Below are 13970 nucleotides of genomic sequence, written 5' to 3' on the forward strand. Positions count from 1 at the left end.
CTTAAGTGCGTTTGGCAGGGCGATCCGTCCTCTGCGTTACTGTGAGAGCCACCAGCTGAAGCTCCCGCAGATGGTACGGAGTCGGACTCTCCCTGTTTTTTCAGCCGCACCATTCATGGACAATTGCAGCCGCTATTTTCTTCCCTCGCTATTGACACGCTCAATTACTGGCCAATTAGTTGGTTTCTGGGAGTCGACTCCAAAACTTACTATTTACCAGAAACTGCTATTTACGGCTCTGCACACTAGCGTCTTCAGTGTCAGAGCTTCAGTCTCTGACAAATACTGGTGTCAAAGTATATTGGAGTGTCTGAAATAGATGCTAGTTAGATGAACACAGAGCTTTTTGAAGAGACCTGGATCAATACAGACATGATGATATAAAACATCCCAACTTTGTTCAAGTTTTTGTTTGTCTTTGCCCAGATCTGTTTTGACAAGCAGAACAGTATAGTTTGCGATGCACAGAATATTGTTTCCTGAATACAACAGCTGCATGAACAGTCTTATGGCTCAAACAGACTTAGAGAGCGTCATAAATAAGGAAGGATATCTTTAATCTCCACCATAATCTCCTTAGAGCAAAGATGATTACTACACATGAGATTGAGGTCTCTGATTTTTGCTCTTTTTTCCCCCTCTTTCTGTGGCATCTGTTAAACATGTAAAAATCGATTATTGTCTCTATGCTTTAAATCCCCTGGTTAGTATTCAGGAAGGCGGCTTTAGCTCAGTGTGAAATATTGAATTTCTGTGCCCCGGCAGTTCTGCATGTGATAAAAGTGCTGCTAAACTCTGAGGTAATGCCTCCCTCCTCTCAAAATACCCACAATGCACCCTCAAAGCCTATTGTAGAGAAACTCTGCTGTGGCGACAGGGGGCGAGCCTGAGAAACAATCGAATGCATTACACACCACACAAGACAAGGATGTTTTTACTGTGCAGTGGGGAAATGAAATTAGGTAAGGCTCAAGCGAATACACACCTCCACAGATTTACAGGCGGAGAGCTCAGTAATCAATTTACACAACGCCTTTGCTTTATAAGCTCCCCACCTCAGCCAGATGGTCAGTTCTAATTAGGGATGCCAATTTACATAAATACCCATAATCGATGGTTGTTTTTAATTAACGTTCAATTAATCGATTAATAGTTCATTTTAACCTCTGAAATCTGAAGCGGGGGGGCGCTACCAAAGGTACTTAAAGTCACCATGAAATCAAAACTGAAGTTTATGGCTTTTAGTATGAATGCTAGCTTTAAGGTTATCTATAAGCTATGCTCCAAAACAATATAATTCGCATCAGCTTCAGCACTTCAGCTTCTCATCCGATTTTCTCTCCAATCAAATGCTAGACACCAGACATTAAAGCTGCGGCTGAAAATCGGTCACTTGTTCACACAATTACTATTTTCTTTGGTAAATGGCACTTAATTCTCTATATTGGGGGTAGGAAACAATTCAGACAGTGTAGATATGCTTTCCATCAAGTGAATGAAGTCCGGTTTCACGTTAGTGCTACGCGCACTACACACACACAGCATGTGCACAGTCTTCTCCGGTCCAGAGACAAGATAGCACAGAGCGGATCATTGAGTTGGCACATATTGGACCCATTTTAAATCTACACAGAATGCTATATTTTAAGGTGATATGGATGAGATTAGTATGAGAAACAGTTAGACAGACTAGTAGGCATTAGAAACAAAACTAACGTGTAGAAGTGATAACACCTGTGCCATGCACCAACATAAATTACACTCTTTTCAAACTACACAGCCTCACAATGACTATCACTGTTTTGCTTTAGTAACAGTTTCATATTAAATCTAAAGGGGAATCTATTAGACTGTTGCTGTCATATGCTGTCAAATGCAGCTTTACCCAAGCTCAACGGCTATGGCTAAGTTGGGATATAAACAAAACGGGTAACGCTTTAGATTACAGCCCGGAAAGTACTGCGTAATTACAATGAAATTACAGTGTAATTTTCGGTAATTACAGTGTACCTATAAAGTACTTATGTGTAAGTATAGGGGAACAATATGTAAAGTCTTGGGAATAAAGGGGTAACAACCAGGAAAATACTGCGTAATTAAAACTAAATTACAGTGTAACTTTCGGTAATTACAGTGTACCTATAAAGTATGTACGTGTAAGTATAGGGGGACATAATGTAAAGTTTTGGAATAAAGGGGTAACAACCAGGAAAAAAAAAAATTTTATTTAGGCAAATTATTAAGTATTTTAGAACTACGGGGTACTTTTGGGAGCAATTTAGCGAGTAGGCTACATACACTGCACCTTTTTGTAATAATAGTGTATACAAATACATAAAGGCTTTTTTCAAATTACGGGGTAGCCTATATATCAGTGCATTTACAAAGTAGGCTAATTTGTTATTATTGCAAAGGTACACTGATTAAGTTGTTTCAAGGCAAGTAAAACTATTGCAACTTTTTTTTTTTTTTAAATGCTGGGGAAATATACTCTTGTTTCATGTAGTTACAGGGTAAGTATGACATTGCGGGCCGTAAATTAAAGTGGTGCTTCTTACCCTCTTGTTTCTTGTAGTTACAGGGTAAGTATGACATTGCGGGCCGTAAATTAAAGTGGTGCTTCTTACCCTCTTGTTTCTTGTAGTTACAGGGTAAGTATGACATTGCGGGCCGTAAATTAAAGTGGTGCTTCTTACCCTCTTGTTTCTTGTAGTTACAGGGTAAGTATGACATTGCGGGCCGTAAATTAAAGTGGTGCTTCTTACCCTCTTGTTTCATGTAGTTACAGGGTAAGTATGACATTGCGGGCCGTAAATTAAAGTGGTGCTTCTTACCCTCTTGTTTCATGTAGTTACAGGGTAAGTACAATAAAAACACATGTAAACACACAATCTGATATCACTTGGAAAACTTTATTTGAAAAACAACTTATTTTAAAACGGATTTACAACACTTTCTCTTGCTTGGTTTCCTAGCTTGTTCCTCTTCTTCTTTCTTTCCACTGATAAATCTTAAGAAGGAATCCCATGTCTCTTGCTATTCTGTATTATGTGTTAAAAGAAAATACAGTACAGAAATGTCCTCACCATTTACTCATCTTTTACCCTCATGTCATCCGAGATGTATATGAATTTCCTTCTTCAGATTAACACAAAATGTTTTTTTAGAAAAATATATAATCTCTGTGAATGCATAATGCAAGCCCATGTGTTCCTAAAAGTTGACATCAAACAGCACATACAGCAATAACTAAAGTAATCCATACGACCCCAATGGATGAATCAATGTCTTCTGAAGTGAGACGATAAGTGTTTGTAAGAAAAATACCAAATATTTAAACATTTTAAAGACTATCGCTTCCGTTCCGACCAACTGTCACTTGCGCGTGCATGAGAGGGTTGAGTTCAGGCTTGACACGCGTGACGTAAGCGCGCCGAGAAACCGAATGTCAATTTTTTTTTTATTTTTTTTTATTTATTAATGCTCACAACAAAATACAAACAATAACACATAATAATAATGAAAAAACAAACAATACAGAAGAACAGAGATGGCAGTTCTCGCGCGAGTTTCACATCTAACTCCCGCGAGAACGTAATGAACGCGTGAAGCTTCACCAAACACGAAGCCAAGCCGACTCTCATGCACTCGCTGGACGCTGGTGACAGTTGGTCGGTAGCGAAAAGATGAGTAAATTACGAGAACATTTCTGGGTGTACTGTATTTTCTTTTAATACATAATACAGAATAGCAAAAGACTCCTTCTTAAGATTAGGCTAATCAGTGGAATGATAGAAAAAGAAGAAGAGGAACAAGAGGAGGAGGAGGAAGTAGGAAGCCATGCAAAAATGTATACTTTCTGTCAGGACTTTAGTATTTGAAATGAAAAGTTGATTTTAAAAAAGGAATAAAGAATAATAAGTGTAATATGTTGTAAATCTTTTTTGAAATAAGTTGTTTTTCAAATAAAGTTGTCCAAGTGATATCAGATTGTGTGTTTACATGTGTTTTTATTGTACTTACCCTGTAACTACATGAAACAAGAGGGTAAGAAGCACCACTTTAATTTACGGCCCGCAATGTCATACTTACCCTGTAACTACAAGAAACAAGAGGGTAAGAAGCACCACTTTAATTTACGGCCCGCAATGTCATACTTACCCTGTAACTACATGAAACAAGAGGGTAAGAAGCACCACTTTAATTTACGGCCCGCAATGTCATACTTACCCTGTAACTACAAGAAACAAGAGTATATTTCCCCAGCATTTTAAAAAAAAAAAGTTGTAGTTTTACTTGCCTTGAAACAACTTAATCAGTGCACCTTTGCAATAACAACAAATTAGCCTACTTTGTAAATGCACTGATATATAGGCTACCCCGTAATTTGAAAAAAGCCTTTATGTATTTGTATACACTATTATTACAAAAAGGTGTATGTAGCCTACTCGCTAAATTGCTCCCAAAAGTAAGATTGTATTATAGTATAAGTACCCCGTAGTTCTAAAATACTTACAGTATAAATAATTTGCCTAAATAACATTTTTTTTTTCCTGGTTGTTACCCCTTTATTCCAAAACTTTACATTGTTCCCCTATACTTACACGTACGTACTTTATAGGTACACTGTAATTACCGAAAGTTACACTGTAATTTAGTTTTAATTACGCAGTATTTTCCTGGTTGTTACCCCTTTATTCCCAAGACTTTACATATTGTTCCCCTATACTTACACATAAGTACTTTATAGGTACACTGTAATTACCGAAAGTTACACTGTAATTTCATTGTAATTACGCAGTACTTTCCGGGCTGTAATCTAAAGCGTTACCACAAAACGCTATTGGCTTTCGCATGTTCGTTTAAAATATTCTAGCTGAGCCCCCAGCGTGAGTTTTTTAAGATGATTTATTTTAGAATGTATCACCTTATTATTTCCATTGCAACGCATCATCCTTGTCATGTGACACACAGCAGTCACAATAGTGCAGACATATTGGAAATGCTCTATTTTTATAGCGTGAAAAACAACAACTTCTTTACATGAAAATGTGATCTGTAAAATCATAGTACAGAACAGATAGACTTGTGTCATTTATTATTACAAAGTTTTCAACTAGCAGAATACAACAAGCATATTTGTATATCAGAGACCAAACTATACTAAGGCCCTGTCCCAAATGGCACCCTAAACGCTCAGTCTTTCTACGAGTCCGCACTTTCATGACGTAACGTAATATATCAAAACACATAATTTGCTCCAAATATCATGCATTTTATCATGTTACAATACATCATGCCCTTTAAATGTGTAACTATAAATAGACGCAATACTATGTGTTTAGACTACAGACTTCATAAAGATTGCTGCCTAAAAGAATTGTAAAATGTTCCACAGGAGTTGACCTGTAATGCCTTATCTAATCAAATGTAATCATTTGCTAATGAGCATTTCTGTCTGGTATAAAAATGGCCATATTCTGCTGCAGATATCAAAATATGTTATATTTATGAAGCTTTTGAGTGAATGATATGTTCCTGGTGCCTGGGTGTCTGATGTTAAATGCATCAGGCTAATTACATATTTTATAATGAGGCAATCAGGCAAAATTTGCAGTTCAGTTAATGATGTGTATAGCTCTGCCAAGCCTCAAAATTGCAGGACTGACAGAGTTTTAAGGATAAAAAGTTCAAAGCTCAGACCAGTCAATCTTTTTTCCCCTTTTTTTTTGCAGATGGAGAGAGTGTAAGAGATGAGCATGGAGATTTTACCCCTCCTCCATCCCTCATTTTCACATATTCTTCCATCATTTTCCCCCAGTCAAAATCCAAATCAGTCTGTATTGTCCTTCTGCTGAGTGGAGACTTCTAACGTATGTTTATTCCAGTCGTTCTATTCAGCGCTCTCCATCTCTCTTGTGTCTTCACAGTTCAACAGATTTCTTTTGATAAATCCCAGGCAGTGAATGAATGTTCAGTTAAAGTCATTCAGTCGCCACTGGAGTGATCACGTCCTAAATGCTATTTGCCCGGCTAGGTAAAAATAGAAGAACGATGCACCTTAGAAAGAGTTTTCTTTTTCATTTCTGCTAGTTCAGGGATCAGTGCACCTGCAGCTTCATCATGACCTCTTGTTTACCTCCCAACCCAGCAGGAATGTTTCTTTTGGAGTGTACAGGGTTGTTTTATTATGAGAATGAAGAGTGAAAATGAAGAGCACAAAGTCAAAGTCAAATGATCTGATATCTTATTTTAAAGGGGTCCTAATATACCCTTTTACAAAGGCTTGATTTAGTTTTTGGGGTGTACTAGAATATGTTTTAATACTTGATTGTTCAAAAAACGCATTATTTCTAAAATATTTTACATTATTACAGCTCCTCTCTCTCTAGTCTTAGTCTTCATCGTTTTCGATGAAGCCCCTCCTTACGAAATACGAAATGTGCTGTGATTGGTTAGCTGGTCCAGTGTGTTGTGATTGACACCATAGAGCATCACAGTCCCGCCCACAGCCCGAGAGAGCTCTGGTGCCGGAAGTAAATTTCCCATTCATTTCTCCCATTGACTTTTGGAAAAATCTGTATCTAAAGAGTTTTAGAGCATGTCTGAGGATATCCAGCTACGGCTGAACTCATAAGCATACAACATATCATTTCGAGTGAAAAAACGAAGAGAAAATCCAAAAAAAGGCAAAGGTACAAGACTGTGTACATATTTTCATTTCCGAGCGAAGGAACTACTCATCCCATAAACCACCGCGCCTCACTGAAGTCGACTGAAGCAAACCGCGAAAGAGCCTTTTGAGTGAATTTTATATAGTGAATGTGTAATTAATAGCAGTTATTTCAATAGTAATCGTGTAAATAAAAATAATAGTGTTTTATATAGGTATTGTGTATTGAATTTTATATTTATCATCGTGTGCGTGTGTGAAAGCGGTTAACGATAACGTTAGCAACATGGTGCAGTGCTTTGTACCTGACTGCAAATCACCGCTCAGTCTCAGTCGTCAACACATGGGTGTTCAGTCAGTGTGTAGTTTGTGTGTTTATTTCAAAGCCCTTTATGACACAGGACACTCTGCTGACAGGACAGGTTGAGGTCCATGCTCATTTTCATGAAGTTATAACGTTAGTTCATTCTTAATTGTAATAACATTTAATGTATTTTCTTAATATCCACAACGAGTGTAAATTAAAAAGTGATGGTCAGCAAACCAGAAAGTGCACAACGCCACCGGTCTGATGCATGGTCTGCTCTTGGACCATCATATTCAGTTTATTAACTTGCCATGAATTATTATACAAATGTTCAGTAAATGCATGAAGAGGTAACGTTAACGTTATGCCTAGGTTAAATATTGTTTTGACAGCGGCATCATAAAATGCTTGATATGACTCATACCATATGAAGGCTACAGTAGCCTATCTAAAGTGAACGATAAGTAAGGGATAATGTAAAGCGAGGCGGTTGTTATAGCGAATACAACTCCCGAAAGGCTAACGTTAATTAACGTTAACGTTATGAGCCCGACGCAAAGCGGAGGGGTCTTGAATCAGCCTGTATTCGCTATAACAACCAACTCGCTATACATTATCCCGCTTATTACATGGCTACCTACCAAATAAATCTATAATTTGACACAAAATATTAATTAAAAAAGGAATGTATTGATTTAAAAACTATTTATATGGCTTCCGCTAAAGAAAACAGTCCGTTCCGTCTCTTCTGTTAGAATCCTGCTTCCATGGCAACGCTCTGTTTTTTCCACGGACCTTCGCGGGGTTTACACGATTTCCACCAATCAGATGCATCACTGTGGGATTGTGGGATTGTTTAGGATTGTGGGTAATGAAGTACTTATCCAAGACATCGCGAATAAAAGGCATTTATCTCAAAATAAGGTTAGTGCCCCATGAACTTTTGGCGTTTATATGAGCATATACAATCGCTTAGTACAGCCGTTGCTGGTTTTAAGTCTACCATGTATGGTTACGTTTTTATGGCTTATACCCCAAATGTCTATGGAGAAATTGTATTGAATTTTTACTTCCGGCACCGGCTGTGGGCGGGACTGTGATGCTCTATAGCGAATACAACTCGCGAAAGGCTGATTATGAGCCCGAAGCGGAGCCTGAAGGGAGTTGTATTCGCTATAACAACCAACTCGCTATACATTATCACGCTTATTACATGGCTACCTACCAAATAAATAAATAATTTGACACAAAATATTAATTTAAAAAGGAATGTATTGATTTAAAAACTATTTATATGGCTTCCGCTAAAGAAAACTGTTCGCTCAGTCTCTACTGTTAGAATCCTGCTTCCATGGCAACGCTCTGTTTTTTCACGGACTTTCGCGGGGTTTACACGACATCCACCAATCAGATGCATCACTGTGGGATTGTGGGATTGTTTAGGATTGTGGGTAATGAAGTACTTATCCAAGACATCGCGAATAAAAGGCATTTATCTCAAATCAAGGTTAGTGCCCCATGAACTTTTGGCGTTTATATGAGCATATACAATCGCTTAGTACAGCCGTTGCTGGTTTTAAGTCTACCATGTATGGTTACGTTTTTATGGCTTATACCCCAAATGTCTATGGAGAAATTGTATTGAATTTTTACTTCCGGCACCGGCTGTGGGCGGGACTGTGATGCTCTATAGAGCTGGTAAGTCCCGCCCCTCCGTAAAACCCCGCTGGACCTCAAAGTTGAAAAAGCGTCAATGCAAATGAATGGGAGAAAATAATTATTTTCTGGTCCCGTTTGAATTGTGCCATGAATTTGAACATATGTTGTCTGTGAATTTTTTATATAATCTTTCGTGTGAAGAATGCTACAATTTAGCGGGTAGAAGTTTGATACGGGTAGACTTTGTGTGAGAGCACTTTGTGGACTACAACTCTTCGCTGCTTTCGACGCGTTTGAAACGTCAACACCACTACCTCACGGCTCTAGCTCACGGATCCCGCTAGACATGGCTGTCTTTGGTGCACTTCACCGCCTTCTTTCAGGGAGAGGACAAAATCGTTGAGGTTGGCGAAAATCACGGGTAAGTCAACTTTATGGGGTGACGTCACATAGGCGACATGTAGTCTTTCTCGTTATGTCTTTTCCACAACTGCTAGCCGACGAATCATACCATATACTGTCAAACTTGTAACATGAAAGATTATATAAAAAATTCACAGACAACATATGTTCACATTCATGGCACAATTCAAACGGGACCAGAAAATAATTATTTTCTCCCATTCACTTGCATTGACGCTTTTTCAACTTTGAGGTCCAGCGGGGTTTTACGGAGGGGGCGGGACTTACCAGCTCTATAGATATTATATAGAGACTAGATGCCCTATTGGCCGCTGGGCACCGAGAAATACGGCCGCCATCTTAAACCGGTCGCACTCCTAGTTTCGTTGCTTAGCAGCAGTCAGATTCCAGAGCACTGTGGAGCATTTTCCTGTTCTAATCGGCGGACCAGTGCAAACAGGGCCCGGGATTACTTTTAACAAGTAAATTTTAACATTACCGTACGTTTGGTTGTATTTTGTGAATAGAATATTACCAGATAATTGAGGAGGAGCAAGGATCTTTGATATTACTGTACTGAAATCGTAGCCAGCTAACGTTAGCTAGGCTGTGTTTACTGCACCAGCTGTGTTCACCCGGCATGGAGAGGTGGGGTAAAGTAATAATTACAAGAGCTTCTCGGTTATCAGATACAAGCATTCAATTTGTGTTTGCGCATGTGATATCAGGAAGCAATGTAACGTTAATAACGTTAAGTTACCTGTGTAATACACACATGACGGCGTCGGCGATGCGCAAATCGAGTGTGTGTGTGTGTGTGTGAGAGAGAGAGAGAGAGAGAGAGAGAGAGAGTGTGTGTGTGTGTGTGTGTGTGTGTGTGTGTGTGTGTGTCACAAATTATTATTGTTTCTTCAACTTATTAAAATATCTTACTTTACTGCAACTCTGTTTCTGCTTCTTTATCATATTTATAGTGTGTGATTCATAAAATACCGGTACCTTATATCCTACATCACATATTATGATTTTGGACGTCTGGTCACTTTATATCTTATATCAGAATATTATATTACTGTTAAGCCTACTATGAATATTAAAATATGCCGAACCATGTGTCCTGTATCATAGCTACATGAATGACATTTGCAGAAAAAAACCCGCATGAAAATCAGTTAGGTATTCAGTGAGTTATGATTAATTAAATGCGCTGACAGCTCATTGCACCGGCCATACAGAATACACTGAGTGGAGCGGGTGACCGGTTTAAGATGGCGGCCCCACGGCTCGACCGCGCTAATAGGCAGTAGCGGTCGATAGGGCGTCTATCTATATGATGTCTATGATTGACACTGCTTTGCGCGTGTTTGGGAAATGTCCCGCCCCGTCATAACCGCAAGCTCTACTCAGATGTAAATATTAATTATGGTGTCAATTTCAAATTCGAGCCCAAATCAGACCCTGACAATAATGAAGATCATTGTGCAGAATGGATTTTGACTTTGCAAGCACGGATTTCACAAGACGTTTCAGAGTGGTATCTTTTTTCTTTTTCTTTTTCTTTCTTATAGATATGATGTTATCCGCCATTTAATAATATTTGTCGGAAAATATAACTATGGTAATACAAGTAATTGATCACAAAATTATGAATAATTTTCCTAAGAGGCGGTGCAGTCTTACAAAAGCATACAAAAGCTACAGTAAACACTACATCAATACTGTAATGTTACTTAGCAGGCTATTGTGTAGCTGTTATATGATACACAATAAGAAATAATAATAAAAGAAGTCAAAGTTTTTCTTTTTTAAGAATTTCAGTCTTTCAGTGAGGCTTTTCTCTTAATTATGATATCAAGACATCTGCATGCAATGAATTAATAGAAGGAAAAACTAGTCAAAATATTCATGACCCATTTTAGCATTTCTACCATTAACTAGCGTAAATCATTTTAATTTAAATCAACCCACCTTCCGTAATGTAGTTTAACAGTCACTCTGCTCCTGAGCTCTCTATTTGACTTCATCAAGAACACTTGGCCTCCCTTGTCTTCTATGAATTGAGAAATAATGACATAATGTACCATAATAACGGAATAATCTGAAGCATATTGTCATGATGTTGGATGGGGGCCTCTTTAGAGCAAACATTTGCGTGGAGACAATGTGAGTGTTTTTGCTGTAATTAGCCATAATCAATTTCGTGTTGTTGTTTCCTTTCTCTTCTTCGGTTCCCCCTGTGGGCTGTGGTAGAGGCTCGCTCATGGGACCCATGTTGTGAAATTAGTTTTTTAACACTTTATTGTATCAGATGAAACATAAATGATTGAATGGTAATGAGTGCCTGCTATAGGTGAACATACGGAATCCATTTAGCTTTATTGTGACTCGAATTGTCTGTAGAGGGTTGATTGCATGTGCTCAGTGGAGTTCTGCATTAACCTCTTCTATAAAGGGCCTATTAAATCTCTTTATTTCCAAACAAACTGCTGTAAATCAATAATAGTATTCAGCACAGTTAGCACAGAACAGACTTTTATAATCACCACTGCAGGACTGAACTCGGGTGAACTTGATTTATGAAAATGAGAGGCAATTAGTCAAGCTTATCAGCATGGTCAAATCAATGAGAACCAGGAGCAATACACCCCCCAAGACCAACTCATCATTTTGAAGTCTTCCAAGTTATCCAACAGTATTTTGCACAGACACCTGAGGTTTTCCAGAAACTGAAATGTACTGAAAAGCACATTTATATTGTAATGGCAGCATCAAACAAAAGCTTTTTACATATAAACAACTACACGTGACAGTCAAATGTTTCTGAATCCTTTTTGGTTCATAGAATATTGAATTCATGGAGTTAGTTTGATTTTATTGTATTTAATCCAAGAGGTATTATTCAGTGACATTGTGTTTATTTAACCCATTTAACCAGTTTGGCATTATAATGGTTTCATTCTGTTCAGTGTGATTTCCGGTGCTGCATTCAACTCATTAAGAAGTTTTCCATCACATTACCCAAGCCTTTTTAACTTTAAAATGTTAAAACGAATGAAAATTTTGTCATTATTTTATCATTACTTAATCATTTAAGTTGTATTTTGTTTGCTGTGGGACAGCTACGGGTAAAATGCACCATTAAACATTCATAAACATCATATTTCAAGTCTTCAGAAGCCATTTAATAACTCAGTTTGAAGAAAAGCTGAAGTTGGGGACCCAAAAATGTCAATTTAATTGTAAAATGAACTATAAATATATTTAGAATATACATTTTAGTCATTTGGCAGAATGCTATTCTGATTTTATCTGTTAATGCATTCCCTGGTAATCAAACCCATGAACTTGGCATTGGCTGTAAACATAAGCAGATACTTTGTATTTTAGGTGCTGTCAATATGACTGTATTATACGTTTCACCATATAAATGTATGAATACCTGTTTTAAAATAAAGGTTACAAAAAAGGGTATTTAAAGCAATGCGATAGAAGAACCATTTAGGGTTCCATAAAGAACCTTGCAGTGAACAGTTCTTAAAATAACCATTTTATTAAAGGGGCTATATGTAAGATTTTCATTATTAATCGCTTTTTTATTGCCTGTGTGAACAGCTTATAATAATAATAAAAAAATAGCTAAACCTTCCTCGACTTCATAGGTTGTCTATGAAAGTCTATAGACTGATTTTTATGTGAAGGACTCATTTTTGCTAAAATCAAAAGGATATGATGTTTACACTCCCGAAAACCTTGTCTGTTATGAATTAAACGAATGCTTAAACAAAGTTAAGGATAATGGCAAAAGAGCCATTCTGTACTTTAATGTCAATGTGTCATGCAAAGGAAAGGGATTAATTTAATCTCACAGCTATGTATATTTTATAGTCTCAAATATACTTAATCAAACTATCTTAACAGTTTAAATAGCCTTGTCTGTGGACATGATGGCAGTGAATCGCAGAGCTGGTGCAATCACACATCGCATATCTCACCACTGTCATTTTTATTGAGTGTTTATTTTGTTATTAAGAGGAAAGAGCACAGCACATGTTTACGTTCATCTAAATATCTCTCTTATCAGCGTGGATGATGTTGGGATGTTCGCTAAAAGTATGTTGCTGCAAAGGTATTTCCTTCTTTTTACTTCTAAACAAATAATTAAAGAGAAATTTGCTGTGAGTTATCGGGGCCTTGTTGAATTACTATCAGTTTCTTGTACATCATATGCACAAGTGTGAGCAGTGTCGCTAATAAGGGTTTCTGAATTCTACATATAGATATAGCACATTTAATGTGAGGAATATTTTAATAATCTTAAAGAACCTTTTTGTGCAATGAAAAGGTTCAATGAATGTAAAGGTTCTTCATGGAAGCATAGATGCCAATAAAGAACCTTTCTTTTTTTAAGAGTTCTAATAAGCTCAGTCAGGGGTAGATATTTTTTGCATCTTGTAAAGCCATTAAATGTCTCACATTTATAAATATGTGATCATTTAATTTTTAAATGAAAGCTGTCAATCTAATCACATCATTTGAGATTGAAGATAATGTCATCCCAGCAGGATGGATAATGACATTATTATCCCAAAAAAATGTCTAACACTTCTTGCATTCAGTCTTTGCAAAGGGAGATGGTTACCAATCACACTGCCCCCATAATCCCACTGTGATTACAATAAGTAATACAAAATGCACAAACATAAACCATTTAACCTGGACGTTTTATCTGTCATAAAGTCAATATGCCTGTCCCCCGTACTGTACAAATAAATGGAAGAGACAAATGATGAAACATACTGGTCGAGGATGAGCGAGGGATTTTAAATCTGTTGCAGCTGATCAAATGAAACGGCAGAACAATCGCATTACCAGGACAAACAATTGGATTAGAGATGCTGAATGACATTTCCTCCTAAACTGATTTATGTT

This window comes from Phoxinus phoxinus, assembly GCF_949152265.1.
Source record: "Phoxinus phoxinus genome assembly, chromosome: 10".
NCBI classification, from domain to species: Eukaryota; Metazoa; Chordata; class Actinopteri; order Cypriniformes; family Leuciscidae; genus Phoxinus; species Phoxinus phoxinus.